General features: G+C 45.1%; 1 long non-coding RNA gene across 1 annotated transcript in view; it reads right to left on the bottom strand.

Annotated features, from left to right (window-relative positions):
- LOC131951683 (uncharacterized) overlaps positions 1 to 22,902 on the bottom strand; it is an 87,775-nt gene that overhangs the window by 40,086 nt on the left and 24,787 nt on the right. Inside the window, exon 3 of the long non-coding RNA XR_009388433.1 lies at positions 4,569 to 4,725. This is a non-coding gene — a long non-coding RNA (uncharacterized LOC131951683). The remainder of the gene's footprint in view (positions 1 to 4,568; positions 4,726 to 22,902) is intronic.

The following is a 22,902-nucleotide window of genomic DNA, read 5'->3' as shown; positions in this document are numbered from 1 at the left end:
GTCTAGACATGTCTGAAAATTTGGCCAGGGAGCAGAGGTTTGGTCTACACATGTCTGGAAATTTGGCAAGAGAGCAGAGGTTTGGTCTACACATGAAAATTTGGCAAGAGAGCAGAGGTTTGGTCTACACATGAAAATTTGGCCAGGGAGCAGAGGTTTGGTCTACACATGAAAATTTGGCCAGAGAGCAGAGGTTTGGTCTACACATGTCTGGAAATTTGGCCACGGAGCAGAGGTTTGGTCTACACATGAAAATTTGGCCAGGGAGCAGAGGTTTGGTCTACACATGGAAATTTGGCCAGGGAGCAGAGGTTTGGTCTACACATGAAAATTTGGCAAGAGAGCAGAGGTTTGGTCTACACATGGAAATTTGGCCAGGGAGCAGAGGTTTGGTCTACACATGAAAATTTGGCCAGGGAGCAGAGGTTTGGTCTACACATGGAAATTTGGCCAGGGAGCAGAGGTTTGGTCTACACATGTCTGGAAATTTGGCCAGAGAGCAGAGGTTTGGTCTACACATGTCTGGAAATTTGGCCACTACAAGGCAAATTAGTTAGATATTATCCTCTATGTGTGACGATTTGTTACCCCCAGAGGCCATATTGTTACGTTACCAAGTAGCTTAGACCCTAGCTAATCTATAATATCAAGACACAGGGGACGAGACACACTAGAACCTACAATATGGCTAGACCCTAGCCTAAAAAGTCAAGACACACTAGAACCTACAATATGGCTAGACCCTAGCCTAAAAAGTCAGGACACACTAGAACCTAGAATATGGCTAGACCCTAGCCCATAAGTCAAGACACACTAGAACCTACAATATGGCTAGACCCTAGCCTAAAAAGTCAGGACACACTAGAACCTACAGTATGGCTAGACCCTAGCCTAAAAAGTCAAGACACACTAGAACCTACAATATGGCTAGACCCTAGCCTAAAAAGTCAAGACACACTAGAACCTACAATATGGCTAGACCCTAGCCTAAAAAGTCAAGACACACTAGAACCTACAATATGGCTAGACCCTAGCCTAAAAAGTCAAGACACACTAGAACCTAGAATATGGCTAGACCCTAGCCTAAAAAGTCAAGACACACTAGAACCTACAATATGGCTAGACCCTAGCCTAAAAAGTCAAGACACACTAGAACCTACAATATGGCTAGACCCTAGCCTAAAAAGTCAAGACACACTAGAACCTACAATATGGCTAGACCCTAGCCTAAAAAGTCAAGACACACTAGAACCTACAATATGGCTAGACCCTAGCCTAAAAAGTCAAGACACACTAGAACCTACAATATGGCTAGACCCTAGCCTAAAAAGTCAAGACACACTAGAACCTACAATATGGCTAGACCCTAGCCTAAAAAGTCAAGACACACTAGAACCTACAATATGGCTAGACCCTAGCCTAAAAAGTCAAGACACACTAGAACCTACAATATGGCTAGACCCTAGCCTAAAAAGTCAAGACACACTAGAACCTACAATATGGCTAGACCCTAGCCTAAAAAGTCAAGACACACTAGAACCTACAATATAGCCAGACCTAGCCCCATAGTTTATGACGCTCCATTCACGCAATGAATTCAAGACCAAGTTCCTGCTGTCAGTGTAAATAATGGAAGCTACAAATGTGGAACCGAAGAGCGCAGGAATGCCGCCAGGTGGCACCACAAGAGATAGTTTTATGAGCTCGTAGCAAAAAGAAAAAGTAGCAAACACATAGCGGTAACTTAGAAAAACGTGCCGGTTGTTCTTGTGGAACTCGCGTTTCAATACATAGGGCTAACGTTTATGTCCAAGATGTTGCGAAACTCGGCTATTTTAAAATCAATTTTGGATAGTTAAAAGTGGAACAAAGCATCCTGGGATTACTGGCTAAGTTACTTAAGTTTGACACATAATTCTTGATTTCAGATAGAATCGTAAACAGAGATTAACTGCATGATTGGGTGTGGCAAAAGCAGGGCATGTGGTTAGATGTGGTATATCGGGGCATGTGGTTAGATGTGGTATAGCAGGGCATGTGGTTAGATATGGTATATCAGGGCATGTGGTTAGATGTGGTATATCAGGGAATGTGGTTAGATGTGGTATAGCAGGGCATGTGGTTAGATGTGGCATAGCAGGGCATGTGGCTAGATGTGGTATATCAGGGCATGTGGTTAGATGTATATCAGGGCATGTGGTTAGATGTATATCAGGGAATGTGGTTAGATGTGGTATAGCAGGGCATGTGGTTAGATGTGGCATAGCAGGGCATGTGGTTAGATGTGGTATAGCAGGGCATGTGGTTAGATATGGTATATCAGGGCATGTGGTTAGATATGGTATATCAGGGCATGTGGCTAGATGTGGTATATCAGGACATGTGGTTAGATGTATAGCAGGGCATGTGGTTAGATGTGGTATATCAGGGCATGTGGTTAGATGTATAGCAGGGCATGTGGCTAGATGTGGAATAGCAGGGCATGTGGTTAGATATGGTATATCAGGACATGTGGTTGATGTGGTATAGCAGGGCATGTGGTTAGATGTGGTATATCAGGGCATGTGGTTAGATATGGTATATCAGGGCATGTGGCTAGATGTGGTATATCAGGGCATGTGGTTAGATGTGGTATATCAGGACATGTGGTTAGATGTGGTATAGCAGGGCATGTGGCTAGATGTGGCTAGATGTGGTATAGCAGGGCATGTGGTTAGATGTGGCTAGATGTGGTATGTCGGGGCATGTGGTTAGATGTCGTATATCAGGGCATGTGGTTAGATATGGTATATCAGGGCATGTGGTTAGATGTCGTATAGCAGGGCATGTGGTTAGATGTGGTATAGCAGGGCATGTGGAATGTGGCTAGATGTGGTATAGCGGGGAATGTGGCTGGATAGGATATAGCTAGCATCCGACTTCTTATGGTGGAGGTAAAGATACTAACGAGACGAGGTCTTTAAGTAATATATTGTTTGATGTCAAATGACACATTGTTTGATGTCAAATGACACATTGTTTGATGTCAAATGACACATTGTTTGATGTCAAATGACACATTGTTTGATGTCAAATCGCACATTGTTTGATGTCAAATGACAGATTGTTTGATGTCAAATGACACATTGTTTGATGTCAAATGACAGATTGTTTGATGTCAAATGACACATTGTTTGATGTCAAATGACACATTATTTGATGTCAAATGACACATTGTTTGATGTCAAATGACACATTGTTTGATGTCAAATGACACATTGTTTGATGTCAAATTACACATTGTTTGATGTCAAATGACACATTGTTTGATGTCAAATGACACATTATTTAATGTCAAATGACACATTGTTTGATGTCAAATGACACATTGTTTGATGTCAAATCGCACATTGTTTGATGTCAAATGACAGATTGTTTGATGTCAAATGACACATTGTTTGATGTCAAATCGCACATTGTTTGATGTCAAATGACACATTGTTTGATGTCAAATGACACATTGTTTGATGTCAAATGACACATTGTTTGATGTCAAATGACAGATTGTTTGATGTCAAATGACAGATTGTTTGATGTCAAATGACACATTGTTTGATGTCAAATCGCACATTGTTGGATGTCAAATGACACTTTGTTTGATGTCAAATGACACATTGTTTGATGTCAAATGACACTTGTCTGCTGTTCTGGAGATAAGGAAAACTTCAATTAATGTGCAATTAATTAATGTGAATTAAGCAAATGTGTATCAAGAGTGCTAAGCCATGTGACTATTTTACAGAAAAGTAAAATAAGACTTGTGCATCATGCGTTTGTTTTATAGACAAGTGAAATAGATGTATGTATCATGTGACTTTTTTTATATAGACAAGTGAATTAATAAGTATGCATCATGTGCCTTTTTTAATAGACAAGTGAATTAATATGTATGCATCATGTGACTATTTTATAGACAAGTGAATTAATATGTATGCATCATGTGACTTTTTTTTATAGACAAGTGAATTAATATGTATGCATCATGTGACTTTTTTATATAGACAAGTGAATTAATATGTATGCATCATGTGACTATTTTATAGACAAGTGAAATAAGATGTAAGCCTCATGTGACTTTTTCATATATAGCGTAAATAGGGCCCATTGCTATGTGCGTGTCTACGAAGCGATACAAAGTATTGATTAACGCTTCGTTAATGAAATTGGTTCTCACCCCACCCTCTACAGACAGACACACATTTCTACGATCGAATTTTCGCCACCCAAATCCCTCATTACCGCATAAAATAATAAAGCTGATGTTATTTTGTCTGGCCATTAGACATTAGACCCTCAGTTGTGGAACTGCTTGATTACAGCCTAGAGGTTAGAGGTGACTGAGCCCAATACGTCATTTTCATTTGTGACTTGCATGGACCTGGTAAACTACACTCCTACTCTATAACACTTGTCGTAAACTGTACTCCTACTCTATAACACTTGTCGTAAACTGCACTCCCACTCTATAACACTTGTCGTAAACTGTACTCCTACTCTAGTCTTAATACAATTATCATCAAATGACTCACCTGTGCTCAGCTACTATCAATCTGTTTTTCTATCCAGCAATCATCCACAAACTCGTTAATTCTATCCAGTCGTTGGGTGCAGGGTATCCACAAGCTGTGTGCAGGCTATCCACAAGCTGGGTGCAGGTTATCCACAAGCTTGATACATTCAAGTATCCTGTGAGACGACAGAAGCAAATATAACGTGTCAATGTTTTGTTTACTTTTCATCAAATGTTTTATCGAGATTCGCAGTCAGGTCATTAAGGCTTTTTAACCTACAGATAGTCAGTGTGTGTGTGGAGAGGGGGGGGGGGGTGAATAAATGGAGAGGGGGAGGTCGGGGGAGAGAAGAATAGCAGTTAGAGGCTAACAAAAACCAGAATTAAAGACGAAATAAACAACGGACAAAAGCGATCTATATTTAGCATACATATTTTTTCGATTTTAGAACGAAATTTTAACAGAGTTTAACATAAATTACATCATGATATATTTGATAATGCTTATTTCCATCAATGGTAGACGAAATAAGTAACTCACGTATTTTCGCCAATGGGCTGTCGATGAAATAAACACTGCTAATATCCTCTTAAGGTAGATGCAACAAAAGATGATTATTCCTTTTATTCATTGCAAATTCTTAGTCTTGGCTTGTTATCATAAAGGTTTTCCTTTTGTTATATTTTCCAAATTTTAATGATCCTTTGGATTGGAAGTTAAACCCCGACCAATAGCTTGTGACCTCTAACAAGAGAGTTATCTGCCCCCACTTAGTACGTGCAGGTGACAAATCAGCCAACCGTGAAAACAGCTGACCGTTGTAAGCAGACTGATGGAGTAATCGCTTTAGATTTGTTACTAAATTTAGAAATTTAAAATCAAAAGTTAATGACCATTTTACTATGTAATTAGGTTTTAAAAAGTGTATTCATGCATTGTCATCGAAGAAGTATCTTGAAAGTTTGAAAGAAATCGCTGCATTAGAAAAGGGTCAAAATAAAGTTTGCCACATGCCAGGGATATCGTGGACTGAGTAAAAGCTTATAATAAATATGCATTTAAAAAAAAACCAACATATAGCGTTCTAAAAAACCAGTCAAACGTCTGTTATAAATGTCTTAAAATAAATATAGATCGCCGTTTACCGAAATAAGCACGGTCTTTTTTTCGTCTACCGTTTATACCTCCCCTGTAGAACGTACGGCCGTCTACCGTTAACACCTCCCAGTAGAACGTACGGTCGTCTACCGTTAACATCTCCCCAGTAGAACGTACGGCCGTCTACCGTTAACATCTCCCCAGTAGAACGTACGGTCGTCTACCGTTTATACCTCCCCAGTAGAACGTACGGCCGTCTACCGTTTATACCTCCCCAGTAGAACGTACGGTCGTCTACCGTTAACATCTCCCCAGTAGAACGTACGGCCGTCTACCGTTAACATCTCCCCAGTAGAACGTACGGTCGTCTACCGTTTATACCTCCCCAGTAGAACGTACGGCCGTCTACCGTTAACATCTCCCCAGTAGAACGTACGGCCGTCTACCGTTAACATCTCCCCAGTAGAACGTACGGCCTTCTACCGTTTATACCTCCCCTGTAGAACGTACGGCCGTCTACCGTTTATACCTCCCCTGTAGAACGTACGGCCGTCTACCGTTAACATCTCCCCAGTAGAACGTACGGTCGTCTACCGTTAACACCTCCCCTGTAGAACGTACGGCCGTCTACCGTTTATACCTCCCCTGTAGAACGTACGGCCGTCTACCGTTAACACCTCCCCATTAGAACGTACGGCCGTCTACCGTTTATACCTCCCCAGTAGAACGTACAGCCATCTACCGTTAACATCTCCCCAGTAGAACGTACGGCAGTCTCCCGTTTATACCTCCCAGGTAGAACGTACGGCCGTCTACCGTTAACACCTCCCCAGTAGAACGTACGGCCGTCTACCGTTTATACCTCCCCGGTAGAACGTACAGCCGTCTACCGTTAACATCTCCCCAGTAGAACGTACGGCAGTCTCCCGTTTATACCTCCCCAGTAGAACGTACGGCCGTCTACCGTTAACATCTCCCCAGTAGAACGTACAGCCGTCTACCGTTAACATCTCCCCAGTAGAACGTACGGCAGTCTCCCGTTTATACCTCCCCAGTAGAACGTACGGCCGTCTACCGTTAACACCTCCCCAGTAGAACGTACGGTCGTCTACCGTTAACACCTCCCCAGTAGAACGTACGGTCGTCTACCGTTTACACCTCCCCAGTAGAACGTACGGTCGTCTACCGTTAACACCTCCCCAGTAGAACGTACGGCCGTCTACCGTTAACACCTCCCCAGTAGAACGTACGGCAGTTATCATGAAGGTTTCGGGTCCGGAACTGAGTATAACTTAGGCGTTGTTTATTGTGTTTGTAGTGCACATGGCATTGAGAACAGAAGTGAACGTATTATATCTAAACTAGGGCTTGGGGTTAAACTGTGGGATAGCCTGAGAAAAATGGATGATAACCATTTTATTAAAACTAAAAAAAAAAGATTAAGAATTGAAACTAAATTAATGAAATAAAAAAAAAGATTAAGAATTGAAACTAAATTAATGAAATAAAAAGTCTACAAGTTAAGAAAGCGTTTTTGTTTTTTAGAGCAGACATTTTTTTCAAGCAAAGCGGCAATTTAAAACTCAGATATTTGTAGAGGCAGAGGCGTCGTGAGGCGGGGGCGGGGGGTGCGGACCGAACCGGGTGACACCATTTAGGGGATGACACCAAGACGAAAAATTGCAAAGTATATAGAAGAAACATGCTTTTTGCCTGTTCAGTTATTGAATAATTAAAAGTTTAAAAGTCTTAGAAGTACACATTGACCATCTCGACAATACATACACATACACACACACGCACATACCCACCCATCCCCTATATATATATATATATATATATATATATATATACTTTTTTCCCCTTGGTGTGTGTAGGGAGGGGGTGACACCATGAAGTGCCGCACCGGGTGACACCCGACCTAGCTACGCCACTGTGTAGAGGCCTATCTGTTTATTTATTTATTTTGTTTGTCGGTTGCGCTTGATCCGAGTATCTGCACTGTGTGTAAAACTTTAAAGTAAGTGGGTTTTTTTAAAATATGTAATATACAAATTTATGTAAAGATTTAACTTAAATGAGTGACATGTTCAAATATAGAAACAGACTTTTAATTATACAAGTTGAGAACAAATACGTTCACAACATGACTTCCAGGACAATTAGACCATGTTGCCCATTGAAAAGTTTAATGCATTATACAGCTAAATTTTCTGTCGGCTAAAGCCTTAACAGTGCTTTTTTTTTTTTTTTAAATAGGTGCGGTACTCTGTGATGGATTGCCTAACTTTTCAACAAATTAATAATATAATACATTAATAATAAACGTTAAAATAAGAGAAAAGTAATATTTTCCCACACTGAAAAACGCGCCGGCACTGGTTTTAACAATAGATCTATATCTGTCTATTAACTTTATTTGGTTCTAACAGTGTTATCAAATTTTCAAGATACGCATAACAGACTTTCCAATACGATAATATAATGATTTTATTTTGGAGAAACTAGAATTTAGAACTTTTTATTTAATAACTTAGCTTTGTCGGAGAAAAGTATGCAAAATTATTTTTCCTACATAGAAAGTGCAGAGTGGGAAATCACAACGCATGTGAATGGTTCTAATTAATTATTATTTTGTCGTTAGCTTAAATAATTTATTCATGTATTATTCATATGAGGATCGCGGGACACGGAGCAGATGAAGTAGAGTTCACCTGTTTCTGAAACCTCGGCATACGAAGGGATAAACAGGAAGATAATAGCTGAGTAATTATTTCATTGAAAGCACGTAGAGGAAGTAAGTGCATTGCGTGTTTCGTCTGTAGTTGACCGAAATACAAACTACAGAGAAAGTAGAATTTATTACATAAAAAGTAGAATTTAAGACAGAAAGTAGAATTAGAGACAGAGAAAGTAGAATTAGAGACAGAGAAAGTAGAATTAGAGACAGAGAAAGTAGAATTAGAGACAGAGAAAGTAGAATTAGAGACAGAGAAAGTAGAATTAAAGACAGAGAAAGTAGAATTAGAAAGATACTGAGTTCTAGGGCTACCACTACCCCCCTGCTACCACCACACCCCTGTTACCACTACTACCGCCACACCCCTGCTACCACTACTACCGCCACACCCCTGCTACCACCACACCCCTGCTACCACCACACCCCTGCTACCACCACACCCCTGCTACCGCCACACCCCTGCAACCGCCACACCCCTGCTACCACCACACCCCTGCTACCACACACCCCTGCTACCACACACCCCTGCTACCACCACACCCCTGCTACCACCCCACCCCTGCTACCACCCCACCCCTGCTACCGCCACACCCCTGCTACCACTGCTACCACCACACCCCTACTACCACCACACCCCTGCTACCACTGCTACCACCACACCCCTGCTACCACACACCCCTGCTACCACCTCACCACTGCTACTACCACACCCCTGCTACCACCCCACCCCTGCTACCACCCCACCCCTGCTACCGCCACACCCCTGCTACCACTGCTACCACCACACCCCTACTACCACCACACCCCTGCTACCACTGCTACCACCACACCCCTGCTACCACACACCCCTGCTACCACCTCACCACTGCTACTACCACACCCCTGTCACCACCTCACCACTGCTACCACACACCCCTGCTACCACCACACCCCTGCTACCACCACACCCCTGCTACCACCACACCCCTGCTACCACCACACCCCTGCTACCACCACACCCCTGATACCACCACACCCCTGCTACCACCACACCCCTGCTACCACCACACCCCTGCTACCACTGCTACCATCACACCCCTGCTACCACCACACCCCTGCTACCACCACACCCCTGCTACCATCACACCCCTGCTACCACCACACCCCTGCTACCACCTCACCACTGCTACCACCACACCCCTGTCACTACCACACCACTGCTACCATCACATCCCTGCTACCACTGCTACCACCCCACCCCTGCTACCGCCACACCCCTGCTACCACTGCTACCACCACACCCCTACTACCACCACACCCCTGCTACCACTGCTACCATCACACCCCTGCTACCACCACACCACTGCTACCACCACACCCCTGCTACCACCACACCCCTGCTACCACCACACCCCTGCTACCACCACACCCCTGCTACCACCACACCCCTGCTACCACCACACCCCTGATACCACCACACCCCTGCTACCACCACACCCCTGCTACCACCACACCCCTGCTACCACTGCTACCATTACACCCCTGCTACCCTCACACCCCTGCTACCACCACACCCCTGCTACCACCACACCCCTGTCACCACCACACCCCTGCTACCACCTCACCACTGCTACCACCACACCCCTGCTACCATCACACCCCTGCTACCATCACACCCCTGCTACCACCACACCCCTGCTACCACCTCACCACTGCTACCACCACACCCCTGTCACTACCACACCCCTGCTACCATCACATCCCTGCTACCACTACTACCACCACACCCCTGCTACCACCACACCCCTGCTACCACCACACCCCTGCAACCGCCACACCCCTGCTACCACTGCTACCACCACACCCCTGCTACCGCCACACCCCTGTCACCACCACACCCCTGCTACCACCACATCCCTGCTACCATCACACCCCTGCTACCACTACTACCACCACATCCCTGCTACCACTGCTACCGCCACACCCCTGCTACCGCCACACCCCTGCTACCATCACACCCCTGCTACCGCCACACCCCTGCTACCGCCACACCCCTGCTACCGCCACACCCCTGATACCACACACCCCTGCTACCGCCACACCCCTGCTACCACCACACCCCTGCTACCGCCACACCCCTGATACCACACACCCCTGCTACCGCCACACCCCTGTCACCACCACACTCCTGCTACCACCACACCCCTGCTACCACCACACCCCTGCTACCACCACACCCCTGCTACCACCACACCCCTGCTACCACCACACCCCTGCTACCACCACACCCCTGCTACCACCACACCCCTGCTACCACTACTACCACCACACACCCCTGCTACCACCACACCCCTGCTACCGCCACACCCCTGCTACCGCCACACCACTGCTACCGCCACACCACTGCTACCATCACACCCCTGCTACCACCACACCCCTGCTACCATCACACCCCTGCTACCACCACACCCCTGCTACCACTACTACCACCACACCCCTGCTACCACCACACCCCTGCTACCACCACACCCCTGCAACCGCCACACCCCTGCTACCACTGCTACCACCACACCCCTGCTACCGCCACACCCCTGTCACCACCACACCCCTGCTACCACCACATCCCTGCTACCATCACACCCCTGCTACCACTACTACCACCACATCCCTGCTACCATCACACCCCTGCTACCGCCACACCCCTGCTACCATCACACCCCTGCTACCGCCACACCCCTGCTACCGCCACACCCCTGCTACCGCCACACCCCTGATACCACACACCCCTGCTACCGCCACACCCCTGTCACCACCACACCCCTGCTACCACCACACCCCTGCTACCACCACACACCCATACTACCACCACACCCCTGCTACCACCACACCCCTGCTACCACCACACCCCTGCTACCACCACACCCCTGCTACCATCACACCCCTGCTACCACCACACCCCTGCTACCACCACACCCCTGCTACCACCACACCCCTGCTACCACCACACCCCTGCTACCATCACATCCCTGCTACCACCACACCCCTGCTACCACCACACCACTGCTACCATCACACCCCTGCTACCACCACACCCCTGCTACCATCACACCCCTGCTACCGCCACACCCCTGCTACCATCACACCCCTGCTACCACCACACCCCTGCTACCACCACACACCCATACTACCACCACACCCCTGCTACCACCACACCCCTGCTACCATCACACCCCTGCTACCACTACTACCACCACATCCCTGCTACCATCACACCCCTGCTACCGCCACACCCCTGCTACCATCACACCCCTGCTACCGCCACACCCCTGCTACCGCCACACCCCTGCTACCGCCACACCCATACTACCACCACACCCCTGCTACCACCACACCCCTGCTACCACCACACCCCTGCTACCACCACACCCCTGCTACCATCACACCCCTGCTACCACTGCTACCACCACACCCCTGCTACCACCACACCCCTGCTACCACCACACCCCTGCTACCACTACTACCACCACACCCCTGCTACCACTACTACCACCACACCCCTGCTACCATCACACCCCTGCTACCACTGCTACCACCACACCCCTGCTACCACCACACCCCTGCTACCACCACACCCCTGCTACCACTACTACCACCACACCCCTGCTACCACCACACCCCTGCTATTATCACACCCCTGCTACCACCACACCCCTGCTACCACCACACACCCATACTACCACCACACCCATACTACCACCACACCCATACTACCACCACACCCCTGCTACCACCACACCACTACTACCACCACACCCATACTACCATCACACCCCTGCTACCACCACACCCCTGCTACCATCACACCCCTGCTACCGCCACACCCCTGCTACCACCACACCCCTGCTACCACCACACCCCTGCTACCACTGCTACCACCACACCCCTGCTACCACTACTACCATCACACCCCTGCTACCACCACACCCCTGCTACCACCACACCCCTGCTACCACCACACCCCTGCTACCGCCACACCCCTGCTACCACCACACCCCTGCTACCACCACACCCCTACTACCATCACACCCCTGCTACCACCACACCCCTGCTACCACCACACCCCTGCTACCACCACACCCCTACTACCATCACACCCCTGCTACCACCACACCCCTGCTACCACCACACCCCTGCTACCACCACACCCCTGCTACCACTGCTACCACCACACCCCTGCTACCACCACACCCCTGCTACCACCACATCCCTGCTACCGCCACACCCCTGCTACCATCACACCCCTGCTACCGCCACACCCCTGCTACCACCACACCCCTGCTACCACCACACCCCTGCTACCACTACTACCACTACTACCACCACACCCCTGCTACCACCACACCCCTGCTACCACTACTACCACCACACCCCTGCTACCACTACTACCGCCACACCCCTGCTACCATCACACCCCTGCTACCACCACACCCCTGCTACCACTGCTAACACCACACCACTGCCACCGCCACACCACTGCTACCACCACACCCCTGCTACCACCACACCCCTGCTACCACTGCTAACACCACACCACTGCCACCGCCACACCACTGCTACCACCACACCCCTGTCAACACCACACCCCTGCTACCACTACTACCACCACACCCCTGCTACCACCACACCCCTGCTACCACTACTACCATCACACCCCTGCTACCACCACACCCCTGCTACCACCACACCCCTGCTACCACCACACCCCTGCTACCGCCACACCCCTGCTACCACCACACCCCTGCTACCACCACACCCCTACTACCATCACACCCCTGCTACCACCACACCCCTGCTACCACCACACCCCTGCTACCACCACACCCCTACTACCATCACACCCCTGCTACCGCCACACCCCTGCTACCACCACACCCCTGCTACCACCACACCCCTGCTACCACTGCTACCACCACACCCCTGCTACCACCACACCCCTGCTACCACCACATCCCTGCTACCGCCACACCCCTGCTACCATCACACCCCTGCTACCGCCACACCCCTGCTACCACCACACCCCTGCTACCACCACACCCCTGCTACCACTACTACCACTGCCACCGCCACACCCCTGCTACCACCACACCCCTGCTACCATCACACCCCTGCTACCATCACATCCCTGCTACCACCACACCCCTGCTACCACCACACCACTGCTACCATCACACCCCTGCTACCATCACACCCCTGCTACCATCACACCCCTGCTACCACCACACCCCTGCTACCATCACACCCCTGCTACCACCACACCCCTGCTACCACTACTACCACTGCCACCGCCACACCCCTGCTACCACCACACCCCTGCTACCATCACACCCCTGCTACCATCACACCACTACTACCACCACACCCCTGCTACCACCACACCCCTGCTACCACTACTAACAGTACTACCAGTGCTGCCAATGTTCTAGTGCTGGCAGGCGAACCCTAGGACCGCTGAGCCAAGTTTCTCCCAGCGCCTCTTGCCAAACTATGGACATAAAGTTGGCCGTTATTTTTTTCCCTAAATAAGTGGACGCCATCAAGTAGATAGACATAAAACATCGGCCCACCTTAGCTGTCAGTTATCGGAGAGAAACAGTAGACAATCATTTCTTTCAGTTGTTGTAGCAAGGCAAGAAATAGCCATTTGTCTTATTAATTATTCATCATAGAAACGTTTTAAAACTATGCAACACTCATCAGGCCGATTGTGACTTTTGTTTTTGTTTTTTTGGCAAAAAGATCTGGAAATGATCAAGTGGACAGATACAAAGCCATTGAAACAATGATGAATGTGCACGCCTTGTTAGAATTGAAGCTTAACGAACGGCTTTAAAAGCACCGACCTTTGAATCATGGTAGATGTGGCTGACATTTGTCTGCAGGTTTTTAATGGTGAATTTCAAATTAGTTTCAAACTTGAGTGTCATGAAACAAATTAAATACCTCAATAAATTCAAAACACACCCTATTGTGGCTCGGATGTCTACAACTTGTATGTTGTATTGCTACCCAGCCCAAGTGTTCGTGGCTACCTCACATCAGCAATGTGCTACCCATGGTACGCTAGCCCACCACTTCCCCATAAATAGTGTTTGGATAGTACGTGTCTAGCTCTAGCTGATCCATCCCCTCCCCCACTCCCCCACCTATCACAGACATATTAAGAGAGGCCTGTCTAGCCCATCTCTCCCAAACATTTCATTAGACATGTCAGAGCTGAAAACTGATTTGGAGTTAATGTTCCTTTTTACACTGATGAGGTCAGACCTAGTAGAAATTCTGAGCAATAGAGGAGCAATACGTCGGCTCCACTCAGAGCAATAGTAGGTCAATACGTCGGCTCTACTCAGAGCAATAGTAGGTCAATACGTCGGCTCCACTCAGAGCAATAGTAGGTCAATATGTCGGCTATACTCAGAGCAATAGTAGGTCAATATGTTGGCTATACTCAAAGCAATAGTAGGTCAATACGTCGGCTCCACTCAGAGCAATAGTAGGTCAATACGTCGGCTATACTCAGAGCAATAGTAGGTCAATACGTCGGCTCCGCTCAGAGAAATAGTAGGTCAATATGTTGGCTATACTCAGAGCAATAGTATGTCAATACGTCGGCTCTACTCAGAGCAATAGTAGGTCAATACGTCGGCTCTCTCAGAGCAATAGTAGGTCAATATGTTGGCTCTACTCAGAGCAATAGTAGGTCAATACGTCGGCTCTACTCAGAGCAATAGTAGGTCAATACGTCGGCTCCTCTCAGAGCAATAGTAGGTCAATACGTCGGCTATACTCAGAGCAATAGTAGGTCAATACGTCGGCTATACTCAGAGCAATAGTAGGTCAATACGTCGGCTGTACTCAGAGCAATAGTAGGTCAATATGTCGACTCCACTCAGAGCAATAGTAGGTCAATACGTCGGCTCCACTCAGAGCAATAGTAGGTCAATACGTCGGCTCCGCTCAGAGCAATAGTAGGTCAATATGTTGGCTATACTCAGAGCAATAGTAGGTCAATACGTCGGCTCTACTCAGAGCAATAGTAGGTCAATACGTCGGCTCTCTCAGAGCAATAGTAGGTCAATATGTTGGCTCTACTCAGAGCAATAGTAGGTCAATACGTCGGCTCTACTCAGAGCAATAGTAGGTCAATACGTCGGCTCCGCTCAGAGCAATAGTAGGTCAATATGTTGGCTATACTCAGAGCAATAGTAGGTCGATACGTCGGCTCCGCTCAGAGCAATAGTAGGTCAATATGTTGGCTCTCTCAGAGCAATAGTAGGTCAATATGTTGGCTATACTCAGAGCAATAGTAGGTCAATACGTCGGCTCCACTCAGAGCAATAGTAGGTCAATACGTCGGCTCCACTCAGATAAATAGTAGGTCAATACGTCGGCTCTACTCAGAGCAATAGTAGGTCAATACGTCGGCTCTCTCTGAGCAATAGTAGGTCAATATGTTGGCTCTACTCAGAGCAATAGTAGGTCAATACGTCGGCTCTACTCAGAGCAATAGTAGGTCAATAAGTCGGCTCCACTCAGAGCAATAGTAGGTCAATACGTCGGCTCCACTCAGAGCAATAGTAGGTCAATACGTCGGCTCTGCTCAGAGCAATAGTAGGTCAATACGTCGGCTCCACTCAGAGCAATAGTAGGTCAATATGTTGGCTCTACTCAGAGCAATAGTAGGTCAATACGTCGGCTCCACTCAGAGCAATAGTAGGTCAATACGTCGGCTCCACTCAGAGCAATAGTAGGTCAATACGTCGGCTCTACTCAGAGCAATAGTAGTTCAATACGTCGGCTCCACTCAGAGCAATAGTAGGTCAATACGTCGGCTCTCTCAGAGCAATAGTAGGTCAATATGTTGGCTCTCTCAGAGCAATAGTAGGTCAGTACGTCGGCTATACTCAGAGCAATAGTAGGTCAATACGTCGGCTCCACTCAGAGCAATAGTAGGTCAATGGCCAGTGAGCGAGATATAGCCTAGGTGTCAGAAGATGGCCAGTATATAACTTTATAAGAAGACCAACAGTTTGAGATTTATATGTCTTAAGATGGCCCAATTGCAAAACAGAGTAACGTGGTTTAACACATTTTATATGTGTGTGTACCTATAGAATCTATATGACTGTGTATAAACGCTTAGGTTTATATATGTCTTTATTGCAAGGGCTATACGCTTAAAATCAATGTATTTATTACGCGTGCTAAGGAGACATTTGCCTCACATCAATGCATTTATTGCGCGTGCTAGACGCAACAGGATTCCTTCCACAAATCCCAAAGGCCAACAGCAATGATGGGCTGGCGATGTTGCACTCAACTCTTAAGACAACAAGCAAGGCAGATTAAAACGCCGCTGTAGGCATTGGATGAGACGCCCCTGTTTGGCTGGAACCCGTTTTTTGAGTCTGAGTTGAATCAGGAAATGTAAAAGTTGTGATTTGATGCGGCCTTCCGCTCGTTTCAATTGCTCAATTCTGGCTCTCATCTTTAGCTTAAGGCATTTCTTTCTCTATCTCTGGCAAGCCATGGCCGCCATTTTATTCTCGGCTATCTCAGCGTCGTCTCGACAATTTATGGAACGTCGCATAATATTTATTTTCAGGTTTTTTTAAACCTCCAAATTAAAACCTAAAATCAATAAGTGCCATTTTTTGGCCAAAGGACTGGTAGCGACAGAAGGCATGAGCTGGGAGAGTGTGGTTTCATCTTGAGGATTTTGTAATCAAGAGAACTGATTTCAGTGTAGAGTTCATGATTTTGTAATCAAGAAAACTGATTTCAGTGTAGAGTTCATGATTTTTTAATCAAGAAAACTGATTTCAGTGTAGAGTTCATGATTTTGTAATCAAGAAAACTGATTTCAGTGTAGAGTTCATGATTTTGTAATCAAGAAAACTGATTTCAGTGTAGTGTTCATCTTTGGAAACACCCAGCGGAAAGCAATACAACGATTTGAAAAGCCAGCAAGAGGCATCAAATGACACTTGGAACTCAGGGCAGACACAAGTAATGACATACAGGCAGACACAAGTAATGACATACAGGCAGACACAAGTAATGGCATACAGGCAGACACAAGTAATGGCATACAGGCAGATACAAGTAATGACATACAGGCAGACACAAGTAATGGCATACAGGCAGACTAGTAATGACATACAGGCAGACACAAGTAATGGCATACAGGCAGACACAAGTAATGGCATACAGGCAGATACAAGTAATGACATACAGGCAGACACAAGTAATGGCATACAGGCAGACTAGTAATGACATACAGAAAGACACACAAAAATCCCCCCTCCCCATAAGGTTAAATCCACTTTTGACTTGGCCAAATCTATGTTCAATTTATATTTTTTTCTCCTGACGTCACTTTAGAGATTCCGTCATTTATTTTTCGTGACGTCACCTCTGAGATTCCATCATTTATTTCCGCCGAGACTGCTGTAGATGAATGTAGGACAAAGTGGTCAGAGCGCGAACATCGCTAACAAATGGGCCCAGATTTAGTCTTTAGTAAATATCCCAGTCACTAGCCCCACATCTCGGAAAATCCAGAGTAATAAAATCGAGGGCCTCACAAATCACTAAAACTCGTCCCGAATAGGCAATAGACGAGCCAAAAAATGGCCGTGCGCTGATGTTTTATTGATTTTCTTTTCCCCCTACTTGGCATTTACTAAGTAAATATTAATAGAGGGGAGGAAACCATCGATGATAAAGTTGATGATGAGTTGAAGATATGGACGGTGGAGTGAACATGTATTTAGAATATCTTTCTACATCTACATCTACATCTACATCTACATCTAAAACTACATCTACATCTACGTCTACGTCTACGTCTACGTCTACGTCTACGTCTACGTCTACGTCTACGTCTACATCTACATCTACATCTACATCTACATCTACATCTACATCTACATCTACATCTACATCTACATCTACGTCTACATCTACGTCTACATCTACATCTACGTTTATATATATATATATATATATATATATATATATATATATATATATATATATTTATATATAGATTTATATATATAATGGAAGCAAAGTCAAGGAATCTGTTTGAAACATGCAAATAAGAAGAGCTCTTATCATGTGTGAGACAGGCGAGGAGGGTCTAAGTGAAGTTGTGGAAATCTTGTGCAAGTTATGGCGTGGACGTGGTGCGGCTTTTGCTGGAGACAATTTATTTGTAGGGTTATATGGGGTAACAAAGATGTTTTGTAGCACTTTCTTTGTTAGCTGTGGGGGATAACAAAGATGTTTTGTTACACTTTGTTAGATATGGGGGATAACAAAGATGTTATGTTCCACTTTGTTAAATGTGCGGGATAGCACCATATAGTCATGGAATATATTTAATGGTAGCACCACATAGTCATGGAATATATTTAATGGTAGCGCCACATAGTCATGGAATATATTTAATGGTAGCACCATATAGATATGGGATATATTTAATGCTAGAAGAACATATTTATGGAGAATGTTTGATGGAAGCTCCACCTATTAATTAAATTGCAAAGTCGGCTTTTTAATCGCCCAGTCACACATTCATTACTTTGAAAAAGGGAGACTACTCACTAGTCAACCCAAACTCTCAGATTTACTGAACGAATACAAAGGGAAGCTATTCGTCCACCCAACCACAATGTCAGATTCGTTTAACCAAAATAAATGTAAGCAATCAAATTATCCCCAGACTTTTAAATGTACCAAGTTTAAATTGTTTTTTTTAAAGGGGAGGGGGTGTCAGTACCATGCTGTATTTAATCAAGTCTGCTACACCAAAGTTGGTAAAAACTCGAGTTAGACAAGATTATATAGAATAGGTAGGGTAGATATTTAGCAATGAGGTTAAGCATTTGTGATGCTTTAGGGATCTAACATTTGTGTTTATGTAGGAATTAAACCATTGTATTGATGTAGGAGTTAAACCATTGTTAATGTAGGAGTTAAACCATTGTTAATGTAGGAGTTAAACCATTGTTAATGTAGGAGTTAAACCATTGTTAATGTAGGAGTTAAACCATTGTTAATGTAGGAGTTAAACCATTGTGTTGATGTAGGAGTTAAACCATTGTTAATGTAGGAGTTAAACCATTGTTAATGTAGGAGTTAAACCATTGTTAATGTAGGAGTTAAACCATTGTTAATGTAGGAGTTAAACCATTGTGTTGATGTAGGAGTTAAACCATTGTTAATGTAGGAGTTAAACCATTGTTAATGTAGGAGTTAAACCATTGTTAATGTAGGAGTTAAACCATTGTTAATGTAGGAGTTAAACCATTGTGTTGATGTAAAACCATTATGCTGATGTAGGGGTTAAACCATTGTTAATGTAGGAGTTAAACCATTGTTAATGTAGGATTTAAACAATTGTATTAATGTAGGAGTTAACCATTGTGTTGATGGAGGAGTTAAACCATCGTTAATGTAGGAGTTAAACCATTATGTTCATGTAGGGGTCTAGACACACAGCTTTTTTTAGTTGTATAGAAATGATTTCAGCCCTTTTCTCCAGTTCCTGTTTCCCCCGCCTCGTCCATCCCTCCTCCCTTCATCTACCAGGGAGACCGTGTGTGAAATTCAGCAATAAATCAATAGATCTGAGGGGATTTCATGATACGGACTAAAGCAATAAATCGTTTCTTATTCTTAGTTAGCGCTCTTATAAACCCAGGCATAAACTAAAACACGCTGCCCAGTCCCTGATAAATAACTCAAACTTTCTGATGCGGAGAGGACTCGTGGGGAAATCCTGAAGATTACAACACTTTCTTAGAACAGATGATCGCAGCACTCGACACAAGACTGCAACACTCGACTAGAACACAAGCATGTATATATATATATATATATATATATATATATATATATATATATATATATATATATATATATATATATATATATATATATATATATATATATATATATATATTAACCCCCCCCCCCTCGTCAAAATCCTAACTAGCCCATTGAACAACAAATAGAGTAAATGAAGGTTTATGCCAAGCATCTTGCCTGACGTCATAGAATATGTTTCTAGCGGGGAACGCTAGGCTTCAGGTGCATTGTGTTAGGCCAGCACCAAAGCCTATTGACATACATGTTGGATCCAACATCAGAAACACGTGTCATCTAGACAAACGTTGGACCAGTGTTTAGGTAACATTTTATCTTCGCTGGGATGGTTCGCCAGGTGAATCACACGGAACCACAAGACTCAACTAGAAAGTTATAAACACACGGAACCATAAGACTCAACTAGAAAGTTATAAACACACGGAACCACAAGACTCAACTAGAAAGTTATAAACACACGGAACCATAAGACTCAACTAGAAAGTTATAAACACACGGAACCACAAGACTCAGCTAGAAAGTTATAAACACACGGAACCACAAGACTCAGCTAGAAAGCTGTAAACAATTCCCCCCTCCCCCCCCCTTCTAACCGTTACCCTTGCTATTTTACTACAAGTGGGACATCTTGACCACTATCTGAAAATTTCGTCAGCTATTAAGACGTATTAACTACCATAAAAAATAATGAGTGTAAAGCAAGCTTTTGCACTCAAATAATAGGGGGAAATGATCTGTCTTTAGATATAATTGTAAACGCGTTTGTTATCAGATTGTGTCTGAGATTTTATGAGTAACCAACGCTTCTACAAAGTTTAAAAACAACACTGGCTACTAAGAAGTATCTACCAACTTAGAAAGGAAATGATTTCCATCAGTCACTGAATAATTTAATCACGTCTAACATCCTCTTTCTTTCATTGTTTTCTGTTTCTTTCATTCTGTTTTCTGTTTCTATCAATCTGTTTTCTGTTTCTTTCATTCTGTTTTGTTTCTTTAATTCTGTTTTCTGTTTCTTTCATTCTGTTTTTTTTTCATTCTGTTTTTTTGTTTCTATCTTTCTATTTATTATCGTTATTTAATTTCCCCCCTTTTAACAATCTGTTTCAACAGTTTACTTGTTGCTTTGTTGTGGCCTCCAAATATTTCTATTTTAAAGGTTTATTTCTATTTACAATTTTTTATTGTACAACCTTTAAAAATTACGTAAGTGGCTGGAGAGTTATCTAATTTTATTATTTTATTAAAAAAAAGTGAATGTAGCTTTTTGTGTCCTGCTGAGGATTGTAGTTGTTCTTAAGTAATCCGCCAATATGGCGCGGGTATTTTTTTTTTTCCTTTGTTTAGGGCTGCTTTGTGTGTCTTTTTGTTTTTGTGTTATTATTCAGTTTGTTTTAGTGTATGATCCCGCTATGTTTCATGTCGTGCTATTAGTAAATTGTTGTATTAGGGACTTCTTCTGCGTAATATGTGGGTGTACTTTGGCTTACAGCTAAATTTTGAATTCTTTTATCGTGAACCTGGTGGTTGACACAGAGAATGTCGGAGCCTGTGTGGTGAAGTGTGGGAATGTCCCTCCCTGTGTGGTGAAGTGTGGGAATGTCCCTCCCTGTGTGGTGAAGTGTGGGAATGCCCCTCCCTGTGTAGTGAAGTGTGGGAATGTCCCTCCCTGTGTGGTGAAGTGTGGGAATGTCCCTCCCTGTGTAGTGAAGTGTGGGAATGCCCTCCCTGTGTGGTGAAGTGTGGGAATGCCCCTCCCTGTGTGGTGAAGTGTGGGAATGTCCCTCCCTGTGTGGTGAAGTGTGGGAATGTCCCTCCCTGTGTGGTGAAGTGTTCCAGTTTCTGTGTTGTATCTGTGTGGTTTTGGTTCATTTGTTGACCGATTGGGTGTTTAGCAGAGTTTCTTCCATGCATCTCTTCGGGGAAGGGGGGGGGGCTCTGCTCCCCCGAAGAAAGTCTACCGCCCCCTCCCTCGAACGAGATGGAATTTATATAATAACCATATACTTTTACTAGTGTCCGCCCGCCCCCCAAATGTATACCCCCCCCCCCCCTCCGAAAATATCAAGTGCCTCTTCCCCCCCCCCCCCCCCCCCCGGAGAAAAAAGTCTGGAAGAAACACTGGTGTTTAGTAAATTTTGTTTTGTCGCTTTTAATTTTTATTTTTTATTGTTGCCTCGATTTTTAGTAAATTTGGTTGCATCTATATTGTTTAATAAATTTAATAATGTAAGCTTTTTTGTTTTATTTTAGTTGAAGCCTAAGGTTAGAATTTGACCAGTCTAGGTTTTGCCAGACTTGCGCTGACCCAATAGATTGAGATAAGCCAAGGGATTAGATTAGACACCACCTTGTCATGGCTTACATACATCTAATCCTCCGTTCCCTCTCTCCACCTCCTCCCCTTTATTTCCTCCTTTAGCCATACGCTCTTGTTTAGGGCGTCAACTCACAGTGGGTTGAGCTCGGGGCCAATCCCTAGTTCTGCTCGTACACACCGAGCAATTAGAGCCAGATGGACTGGCCAATCCCTAGTTCTGCTCGTACACACCGAGCAATTAGAGCCAGATGGACTGGTCAATC

Source organism: Physella acuta, unplaced genomic scaffold (genome assembly GCF_028476545.2).
Source record: "Physella acuta isolate Inbredline_101_S28 unplaced genomic scaffold, ASM2847654v3 ptg000821l, whole genome shotgun sequence".
NCBI lineage: Eukaryota > Metazoa > Mollusca > Gastropoda > Physidae > Physella > Physella acuta.
Note: the sequence above shows the minus strand (reverse complement) of the source record. Positions and strands in the feature narration are given on the sequence as shown.